The 10,875-nt window shown below is 41.0% G+C and overlaps 1 long non-coding RNA gene across 1 annotated transcript in view; it reads left to right on the top strand.

Annotated features, from left to right (window-relative positions):
* Positions 1 to 5,328: 5,328 nt before the first annotated feature.
* LOC142072333 (uncharacterized) overlaps positions 5,329 to 10,875 on the top strand; it is a 116,479-nt gene continuing 110,932 nt past the window's right edge. Inside the window, exon 1 of the long non-coding RNA XR_012668725.1 lies at positions 5,329 to 5,809. This is a non-coding gene — a long non-coding RNA (uncharacterized LOC142072333). The remainder of the gene's footprint in view (positions 5,810 to 10,875) is intronic.

The raw sequence follows: 10,875 nt of genomic DNA, 5'->3' as shown, positions 1-10,875 counted from the left end.
AGAGTGGGGAAGGAACCTTGACAATGCTTTCCTCTTAGTATTTCATCTTTGAATCTGTGATTTTTTATTAAATACACTTTTTGTTTATTTTTATCTCAAGCAGGACCCTGTTGTGCAAACTGCATGGAGTGTAAGTGTAAAAGTAAGCTGGTATCTGGGGGACTGATTTCACGCTTTCAGGGGTGACAACAAACCAGAAGGGAATGGTCTGAGTGTCTGCTACTTAAGAACTCATGGAGGATGGATTTGGGATGACTCGGAAGTTGGTGTCACCCTGCAAGGAATAACTAGATTAGTGAGAGCCAGGGTGAGACCTTATGCTTGTGGGCTGGCTACTAGTATCAGGGATCTGAACCATAGCTACACAGCACAAAGGGGTCCTGAAGTTACAAGACAGGTAGTGACAGAGTCCCGTATCATCTTAGGTGGTCCCCAAAAGGTCACAGGTACTTACTAACTGTGGCTAATCAAAAAATTTCCATAAAAAAAAACATTTTGATGAAAAATTGAACTTTGGACAAAATGAAAATGTTTGCAGAAAGTGTCTGCTTTTCTCAGATAAAGAAATTGAATTTTCATCAGAAAACTGAAAAAAATGTAAACTGAAAAATATTTTGACAATAAAATCAAAATTTTCCTCAGTTTTAATTTCTTGACTAGTTCACAAAAATCCTATGTAATATATTGGAGATTGGCACAAAGTAGTGAATTCTGGAAGTCTAACACATGATGATGATTATTTATACTTCATAGTTACCTTTCAAATAATCTCAGATATTTCGATAGTATTTTCCTTTTGAGAATATGAAGGAACTTGCCAAGGGTCTATTTGGTTTAATCCAATAATGTTTGTAAAGCTGGAAAATACTACTGGGTAACCGATGCACAGAAAAATTAAGTCACTACTTCTCAGTCACATAGCTGTAGCTGAGCGTGGACAAAAATCTAGATCTCCCAGCTTCCAGGTCCCATGACTTTACTATAGGACCATAGTTCCTACCCTAATTTCTCAGGAAGTAGGCAACACAGATGGCAGTAGAACACTACCAAGGATTTTCTGTTTTTGAAGGTATAAATACGTTTCAGCCTGTAGCTGTCTATAGTGCAAATCCTATGTCCCTTTCAATTTTCATAAAATAAAAAGCATATTACACACACACACACACACACACACACACACACACACACACACACACACAATTTATTTTCCTTTGCCATCTGTAACAAGAAAAATCAGTTTTGTTTTGAGTACAAAGTGTAAGGAAAGCTAATCTGCTTCTAGCAATTTGGCCAGATACCAAATTTGTTTCTCTTTGGACACTTAACTGCTCACACAGTAAATTAATTTATTTCCCCCTGTCAGATCATATTTGGAATTTTGTATTTGTACTGATGAATCGCTATGTAAAAGGACCTGAATAATTATTGTAGCACATTCTCATCACTATTTTATCTCTGTTTCATAAATACATGGGTAAAAGGTTTAATATCTATTAGAGTATATAACTCTACATACAAGGCCAGATTTTGTGCCTAGTACAGCTTCTTTGCACTGCAGTATCAGGGCAATCTGGCCATGGAGGATTATCCCTGCATAGGGGAATTCTCTGGTGGTATGGAACCAGTATAGTTCCATACCTTCCCCCAATGTAGGGGATGTGGTCAGATCAAGAAGGGTTTGGTTAGGGCTACCCTATGTCCTGTGAAACCTAAATGACATTTTGGCTTCTTGGGGCTACTTGCACATGAGCAATTTTCAGTAACTGATAGCCTGCTTCTACCAACTCAATATTTAGCCTCTCCAGAACTGGAAGAATACAAAGACAATCTTTACACTACCCTCCATCTGTTCTGTGTCCCCCCAGCCAAAGCCATGGATTGGAACCACAGTGTATTCATATAATGGTATCCTTTAATGAAGCTTACAATTATTCTCTTAATTACTAACAAAACAGTCGTTTTGGTATAGAGCTCTTCAAATTAGAGACAGAACTAATAAATCAAAATCCTACATACAGACAATAGGATGGTTAAGTTCAGATTTAGATCTAAAAGTCACAGCTAAATGCCTCACCCCTTTTCACCACATGCGGGGCATGGATCAGTGTTCACATCACACTCCCCATCAGTACCCGGCCCAAGCTGGGGAAGCTAATGATCCAACCAGCGGACCAAATTTGGTGATGAATCCTGATCACGTGCAACCTGAGGCACGTTGTGCATACACTAAGGGCTAGTCTACACTGGCAATGCTGAGCAAGAAAGTTGCAGCGCTGTTAATTGCCAGTGTAGACAAGCCCTAAGAAGACCATATGAACTCAGATGATTCACATGCAAAACTGTTGAGCCATTGTATACTGGTTATTTGGGGTTAGATTTTCAAAGGAGCTGAGGGCCAGATTTTCAAGTCCTCAGTATTCACAATGGAAACCAGATTATCAAAAGAGCTCAGGTCCCATTTCGGCACCTAATGAAGAACTAGGTTTCCAAAAGTCCTCAGGAACCATCATTTCCCAGAGTGATGCCAATGGCCAGATTTTCAAAAGAGCTCAGAAAACTGGGTGCTGAGATCTTTTGAAAAGCTGACCCTTAAAGCCTTTCCTCCCAGTTTCAAATTCCACCTCATAAAGTGTAACAGAATATGAAAATTACAATAAAACAAGAGAAATCTTGAACCACCATGCAAGGGATTTTTTCAGTCCATACTTGAAGAAATACCATTCACTTTCCTTTAAGCTACTTGGTGGCAATGGTTGAGGAAAGTCTAGGGTAAAGAAAGAAAGAAGACTGAACTCTACTCCAAGCACAAGCAGCAGACATAGTAGCCAAATTTCAAAATCACCCAAGTTTACTTTTTCTTTCTATAGTGCACCAGCAGCCTCTTCTGAAAAGACACATTGGAAGGTGGGGGGAGGGGGGAACAGACAATACACATTGAGTCTTTGGAAGGAAAAATGGTCTACTCTGCACTACTAAAAGAACGAGGAGTACTTGTGGCACCTTAGAAAGTAACAAATTTATTTGAGCATAAGCTTATCCAATGAAGTGGGTTTTAGCCCACGAAAGCTTATGCTCAAATAAATTTCTTAGTCTCTAAGGTGCCACAAGTACTCCTTGTTCTTTTTGCTGATACAGACTAACATGGCTACCATTCTGAAATCATAGAAGGTTATCATAGAATATCAGGGTTGGAAGGGACCTCAGGAGGTCATCTAGCCCAACCCCCTGCTCAAAGCAAGACCAATGCCCAATTTTTGGCCCAGATCCCTAAATGGCCCCCTCAAGGATTGAACTCACAACCCTGGGTTTAGCAGGCCACTGCTCAAACCACTATGCTATCCCTCCTCCTAAAGCTGCATTATTAAGTGACTCCACATATAATACACTGGGCATTTAAAATTGGCAACTTTGTTTGTCATCTCTAGCCCCTGCAGCACTCTTTAATTTCTTCTGTAGACATGTTTGTGCACAGCACCAGGTGTAACCGGACTCTCTCTCTCTTTACTGTCATATCAAACATTCTTTTTCAGCTCCCCAGTTGCATCCTCTACATTTTCCATGACTGGTCCCACTACATTTACAATTGCCTTTTCTGTCATTCCAAAGCCACATGTTCATGACTAAATCTGGCTCATGACTTTGCTCACCCACTTAGCCTTGTTGTATGTACTACTAGGATGTGCTTCTAGTCCTGAGGTTTTGAACCCACAGAATGATCAGATCCATACTTGGTCTATCAAAGGATTTAAACCAGAATCTTCAGAAAGGTCAGCACCCGTAAGTGGGAGACAGAGTTTCAAAATTGCTCAGCTCCCATTTAGGCAACAAAATAAATGGCTAGATTTTCAGAAGAGCTCAGCTGAGTGCTAAGCTTTCATGAAAATTTGGCTACAGGTGTCACAATAAGAGCTGTTTGGTGCTGAGCACTTTTGAAAATCTGATGGCTGCTGATCACTTAGAGCTTAACCTTAATGCTAGATTATTTACAGCACACTGCAAAAGTTCACCTGAAAATAACTCAGTAATTACAGTGTAGCTCATTGACCTACTCTGTGGAACCCATGGAATATCCTAGTGTACTACCTACTGTTCTAAAACAAACCACTGATTATTCTATTTATTTTAGATCCCACATCCATATTCCCATGTAATAGAATAAATGTCCTCAGAGTACCTTGCCTCAAAACACAAAAAATAAGTTTCTATGTACAGCTGTAAATGTGTCTTCAAAACTTGTATGTATCTCAGAATAGGTATCCCCTCCTACTTCAAATCATTAGCCAAGATTTTTAAATGTGACTAGTGATTCTGGGTGTCCAGCATGAGACACCTGAAAGGGGCATGATTTCCAGAGTACCAAGAAAATATTGAATTTAGTGGGACAGAGTGAGGTACCACTCAGTGGAGTCCATTGTGGAGCCAGGACAATTTACACCAGCTGAGGATCTGCTCCAGTATAAGTAAGGGTGACAGAGGCAGGCCCATTATTAATTTTCTTAAAAGTCTTCTATCATTACTCCTGCAGTTGGTGTGCTAGCCCATTAATCGATCAGATCAGAACTTGTAGAAGCCATATGTGTTCTTGAAAGTAACAGGAAGCAGTGGATACTCATTTCTGACATTTCAGGGAGAAAATGACAAGAAGGCGGCCAATAGAAAAACAGAATATAATTCCACCTGTAAAATACAGTTTACCCAACAACAAACTTTTCTCATGTTTTCAACTATTATGACAAATATTGAAAATACAAGTCTTAATTTTTAGAACAAATATTTCCTAAAATGGATCTCAAGTACTCTACAGAAACATTTAATTAAAAAGAGAAATTAAATCCCATCATGAACAATAACTGCAAAGATTATAAAAGATTGTAAACTTTTTAATACCAATGCACTTCTGAAGTAATTCCAGTGAAGTCAATGGAATTATTCTGGATCTGCATTGATGTATCTCGCAAAATATTTCCTTGCAATTTGGATTTATTGCTGTATTAAAAGAGAGAGAGAGACAGAGAGAGACAGAGAGAGATGATGTGTCAGTAACTGTAGTGTAATGTACGGGCTTATGCACTGAATACATCAAAAGGGATCTTTGGCAAACAGTCAAAGAATATTTGGAATTAGAAAATATGAGATCCTGCCTTGAATACCGTGTACTTGAATGGATAGGAAAATAATATCATTTGCTTCTACGGCACGTTCCTTATGTCAAAACCTTTATTTTTTCATCATTTTCAGATTACGTTTCCTTCCATGCTCTTTGCCATCATTTTAGCAATTCTTTCTGCTTATTTTTCTTTTCATGTCTTTGAAAAGTAACCAAAAGGCTTCAGATTTTCTTCTTCCCATGGAAATGGAGATATTTTTCAACTCTTTCATAAAAGTACATCTTGCAAATGACTTACTCTTTTCTCATTCTGTGAATAACTGATTTGCTACATCTCTTAAGGAAGAACTTATTGTTTAGAAATAACTGAAACTGACCTTCCCCCCCTTTTCCCAGCTGAACAGAGAGAGAGATTTGACTTATTGCTGACTTTAATTGAAGTGTGGAGGCTGATTTTATTTCATAATTTCTTATAAATCACCTTCTTAGTTTGTTGATTACTATTTTAAAAATAGACATTTGATTTATTGCAAACATCCTAGTAGGGAGTGGAGAGACTGATTCTCAAACTTAACATAAAGGAGCAATTTGAAACATCTGTTTGATAGATTACCTTCTTAACTATGAGATTGAAATCTTGGGATATTCTTCACACCTGGAAGGTTTTCATTTTTTGAAGCAGCTCTACCAACTGAATATAAGGTAGGACATTATTGGGTTTTTCCATATTTGGATTTGTCACTCTGTAGTGGGATGGCCGCACCACTCCTATACTAGAGGGGGCTCCAGCAGGCCAGAGGGGCTGTGCGGGTGGGTGGCCAATCATAGAAGGCCTGTTAGGGAGCCAATCAGAGGCTGAGTAAGAGATAGCCAATCAGGGCCAGACTCAGCCCTATATGAAGGCAGCCCAGGAAGGGAGCAGGCAGTCTCTCCCAGGCCTTCAGAGGGTGAAGGTCTGTCTCCTGTGTGAGGGGACTAGCAGCAGGGGGAGGGAACTCCAGCCTGGTATCTGCCAGGCTGCAGGCCCCGAGGGAAGGGCTGGACTGGTGCAAAGGGGCTGAAGGGGAAGTGACCCAGGGAGAGAGGTGGACAAGGGGAGAGAAGGCGGGCAGGAAGGCTGCTGCCAATGGGTCCCTGGGTTGGGACCCAGAGTAGAGGGTGGGCCTGGGTCCCCCCTTCCCCCTTGTACATACACCTAGCTGTTGGGTGTGGAAATAGTGGACTGCACCAGACCCCTGGCAAAAGGGGTTAGACTTTGGGGTATGGTTGGCTGCTGTGGCTGGGCAAAGTGAAAGACTGCTGATAACCCCCCCCCCCCATAAGGGGGTGAATGAGGACTAGGGGGCACTGCAGGAGGGCAGTGTCTTGAAGAGGATGCTGCAAGAAGGGAGCAACATGGGTTCAGGCGCCAAGAGAGGATGAGATATGGATGGGACACCACCAGTGGAGGGTGCTCCACACTGGACTGAGCTAATTCCCTGATGAGTCAGCAGGAGGCACTGCAGTGGTGAGTCCCAACCCTGTCACACACCCCTTAAAAGTATCTAATTTTCTCAAAGGTGAGGGAAGACTAAAACAAAGGCAACAATGAAGAGACGTGCAAGGAAATTTAAGGAGAGTTCACTGGAGTGGATTAGATGTGTTAGCGGGCTGACATGCTATCTCTTCATCCCTGGAGATGGGAATTCATGGTCCCTACTGGACATTTGACCACATCTCAAAGTGTTATGCTGTTTAGTACAATTGATGATCTCTTTTCTAGAAAAGCTTACATTAAAATGACAAAGGTGTAAAGACTACCATTCAGCATTGCCTGATCTTGCACAACCCCTGCATGCAATATGCTTGCTGCAGTCGGTGCTTAGACCCCACACATTCATAAGTACCCAGTTCATACAAATATTTGTTCTTTAAGGGCTCTCAGTCTTCCTTTGTTCTGTCTTTTGGGTAACTTTCCACTGCTCCTACTTTCTCTTTTACCCTCAGAGGAGTCAGCTAAACTGGATGTCCTGCTTTTCAGCATTACCTTTATGTAGTTAAAGTACTGTCATTAACCTTAAGTATTTCCCATTATCCCCATCTGCTGTGTATCGGATACAGGACTTGTCAGCAGTCGTGGATCCACATACATCTAGGTACTGATTATACAGCAGTCTTTCATAATAAAATTTTATGGGATCATCCAGAATTCATAAGCAGTCCATCATGGCTCCAATTTGTCACAACATACTGTAAATATCAAGGAAAAAATTAAAGGCAAACTAAAGATTTGGTGTAGAGGTTTTCTAATCAGTTGCCTACAACAGTGGGGAAGTTGTTTTGCTGATTTAACTATTAGAGTGATATAAAAACTGGAATTATTATAAGTCTGTCTTACCCCATCGATGCAGACTCTGTGATTGCTCCAACCCCGGAGCACCCATGGAAAAAAGTATCAGAGATGCATCTGAAGAAGTGGGTTTTTTACCCACAAAAGCTTATGCCCAAATAAATCTGTTAGTCTTTAAGGTGCCACCAGACTCCTTGTTGTTTTCACAGGAAAAAAAGCACCCACCAGCAGCCCTGCCCCCCCCCCCGGTTAGTGCCTCCCCTGCCCCAAGTGCCACCTGCCCGTCGCAATCAGCTGTTCCCTGGCATGCAGGAGGCGGGGGACGACAGAGCGAGGGCAGGGCGCTCAGGGTAGGGGGCAGAACGGGGGCGGGAAGAGGTGGGATGGGGGAAAGGGTGGAGTGGGAGCAGGGCCTGGGGTGAAGCGGGGGTTCAAGCACCCCCAGACACCTAAGAAAGACGGCACCTCTGCCTTACCCTGCAGAAGCTTAAGCATATTAACTTTTATACACACAAGGGAGTCCTGATGAAGTCAAGGGGACCACTCTTGTAAAAGTTACTGATGTGTTTAAATTTCCACAGGATTTGGCTTTACCACAGTACATAAACTGCAGTCTTCATTTATTTCAGATTTCTCTTTAAGAAAAGAAAAAACAATGAATTTTCACCTAAGAGCCCAGGGCCACCCCAGTCAGTGTTGGATAATAGTTCCCTAGGTGCTGTTAAGTTTAGCTGTAATTCTAGTTAACAAAGTCACAGATGACAAGTATATGAAAAACCAGAAATAGGAAATTTCCCAATATGTTCTCATTTTGCACTGTAGTCTGTCAGCCTAAAAGCATGAAAAATGCACTTGTATGGTGGCTGGTTTATGATCCACTCTGTAAGGCATAATAGCTACAACAGGAAAGATGTGAAAAGCATGAAAAATAATACTGTATGCTTCAATTTTGTAAGTGAAGTGTGATACTGTCTGATATTTTGTCCAGCTTCAGAAAAGACAAATAATTTTGCCTCTGTGAAAAGCAGGAAAAAATAAATACTGAAAATGTATCCTATTACCGGATTCTTAGTTTTCTAAAATCATCCAACCTAAATTACACTAGTAGAATGTGGATTTAGGATCATATTTCAAATTAATATTTATTCTGTACTCAGATTTCTTTTCTTTCCAGTGACTTTAGTGTGGATGGAATTGACAGCAGTAAAATCCCTGGATACTTGAGTCTTCTTTAACCACAACATAAGAAATGACAGTGCAATCTTCCCCATCAGTATGGCTCAATTGTAAATCATAGGACTGGAAGGGACCTTGAGAGGTCATCTAGTCCAGTCCCCTGGAAATCCTTGATCTCTCTGCCGAGCCTGTAAACAGGGATAGAAGGGGGGCATAGGAGAATTAGTACCAATTCTGGTCGTGGCCTCTTTGACAGGGACCTCTGTCCGCTAGGAACTGGACTGACAACAAATTTATGTGAGAGGTCATTGACCAATTAATAGGGGATAAACCGTGGTGTGTCTGATACTCATGAAAAGCAGCTGGCAGAAGTAGCTGTGGGCTAGCAACATCATCATTCCACCAGCACGTGATCAGGCAATAAGTTTGTTCAGGTTATTATTTGTATTATAACAATAGTGAGTAAATGCCCCAACTGAAGTCAGAGCTCCATTCTACCAGGCGCTATACATATTTTCCACCACTACACTAAAGAGCTTACCATCTAAATAGGCAAGAGACAGACTCACTGAGTGAACAGAAGTATAATTATTCCCCTTTTACAGACTGTGAACTGAGGCACACAGAGATAGACTTATTTGCCCGGTGGCACATGAAAAGTCTCTTTCAGAGTTAGGAGTTCAACACTCATCTCCTGGGTCTTAGGCCAGCATTTTAATCACCACATCATCTTGCCTTACCATGAAATTATTGGGCAAGGCCTAAGTTCTGGTGATGCAATACTTCAAACTTGGTATTCTGTGGTGGAGTACTTTGTCACTTTGTTTTTTGCTGGAAAGTTTTGGGGGTAGAGGAGGTCAGATAATGCTCTTTCAACATGCAGTTCACTTACGTTCTTGTTAGGATCAATGGTTTTATTGCACCTCTCCCCCTTCCAGAGCATATGTGCACGCACACACTCTAAAGTAGCAACTTTCAATCAGTGGCTGGGGAGCAGGGCTGGTGGCTGGACCCCAAGCCCCTGGTGGAGAGTAGAGGCCTGGGCACGGGGCCAGCAGCCCTGTGTAAAACCTGGGGGTGCTGCAGCACCCCTACTTCCTGTGCCTATGCTTTCAATCACTACTAACAGGGCCAGATACCTATGGGTGCCTTAGAGGTACAAGGCTCCATTGTCCATTACCAATTCTTTGAGCCATCCACTCCCCTTTTTGTTTTCTTGTGGTCTGATCCTCTGCTTTTTATCATTTTGTGATTAATTTGCAGGCTGAGCTCTTTGCCATTATTTTACTAATCTGCGTGCTTATTTTTCTTTTCACGTCTAGAGAAATAACTGAAGTGTTCAGATAAAATATGACCATTTATTACTTTCATTGTTCGAACAAAAAATCTATCAGAAGGAATTTTGAGATGTCATTATAGCCTTGCAGAAGACATTTAAATGTATTTTTAGATTAATTCAGTCAAATGCTTTTTTACAAGTCACTGGTTGAAATAATCATTGTTTCTAACCAATGCAGAAAATTCAAATTATTCACAGCCCAAGGTTTTTATTGCTTAGCATAATCTTTTTCTTTTAACTGCTTCAGAAAATCTGAAACCTAAATGTGATTTCACTCAAACTGGGTGTCATGCTGGAGAAATCCTCATGGTGAGGGGAGATTTTGGCTACTGGCATGAAAATAAATTCTAACAATTCACATCTGGAAAGAGATAGGGAACGCAGTAAGGACAGATATATGAAAAGAACAGCTCTAGTTAGCCTGGATTATGGTGCGCCATCCAAGAGTCCCAGAAACCCACCTGTAACGTTTAACACAAGTTAGGACTCAGAAGCAATGGAAAGCTAACTCAAGTAACCAAGATTTAAATGGCAGCTTGGCCTGGACGGAAAGGCAGGTCTAATGCCTACTTCAGCAATTCTCTTCAGCATGGAGTTTATAAATTTCACAAACAATGGTTGACTTTCTGTAGCATTGGCAAAGTGTGTGAGGTAATATCTTTTATTAGACCAACTTCTGCTGTTGAAAGATTGTGTCTCAAGTTTACACAGAGGTTTTCTTCAGGTCTTTAGCATTGACATATTTGTGCATTATCAGAACAAAATTAGGAGGGCTCAACTGTTTTTGAAAAATAGAAAATGTGAATTCAGCCAAAGAAAACATGAACAGTTCCAGCACAAAAAGGAATCTGTGAATGTTGAAAACATGGGGCTAGAATAGAAGTTACATTTTTTTTCTGATTATAGAGAGGTATCTTTACTATT

The sequence above is a fragment of the Caretta caretta genome, chromosome 6 (genome assembly GCF_965140235.1).
Source record: "Caretta caretta isolate rCarCar2 chromosome 6, rCarCar1.hap1, whole genome shotgun sequence".
NCBI classification, from domain to species: Eukaryota; Metazoa; Chordata; order Testudines; family Cheloniidae; genus Caretta; species Caretta caretta.
Note: the sequence above shows the minus strand (reverse complement) of the source record. Positions and strands in the feature narration are given on the sequence as shown.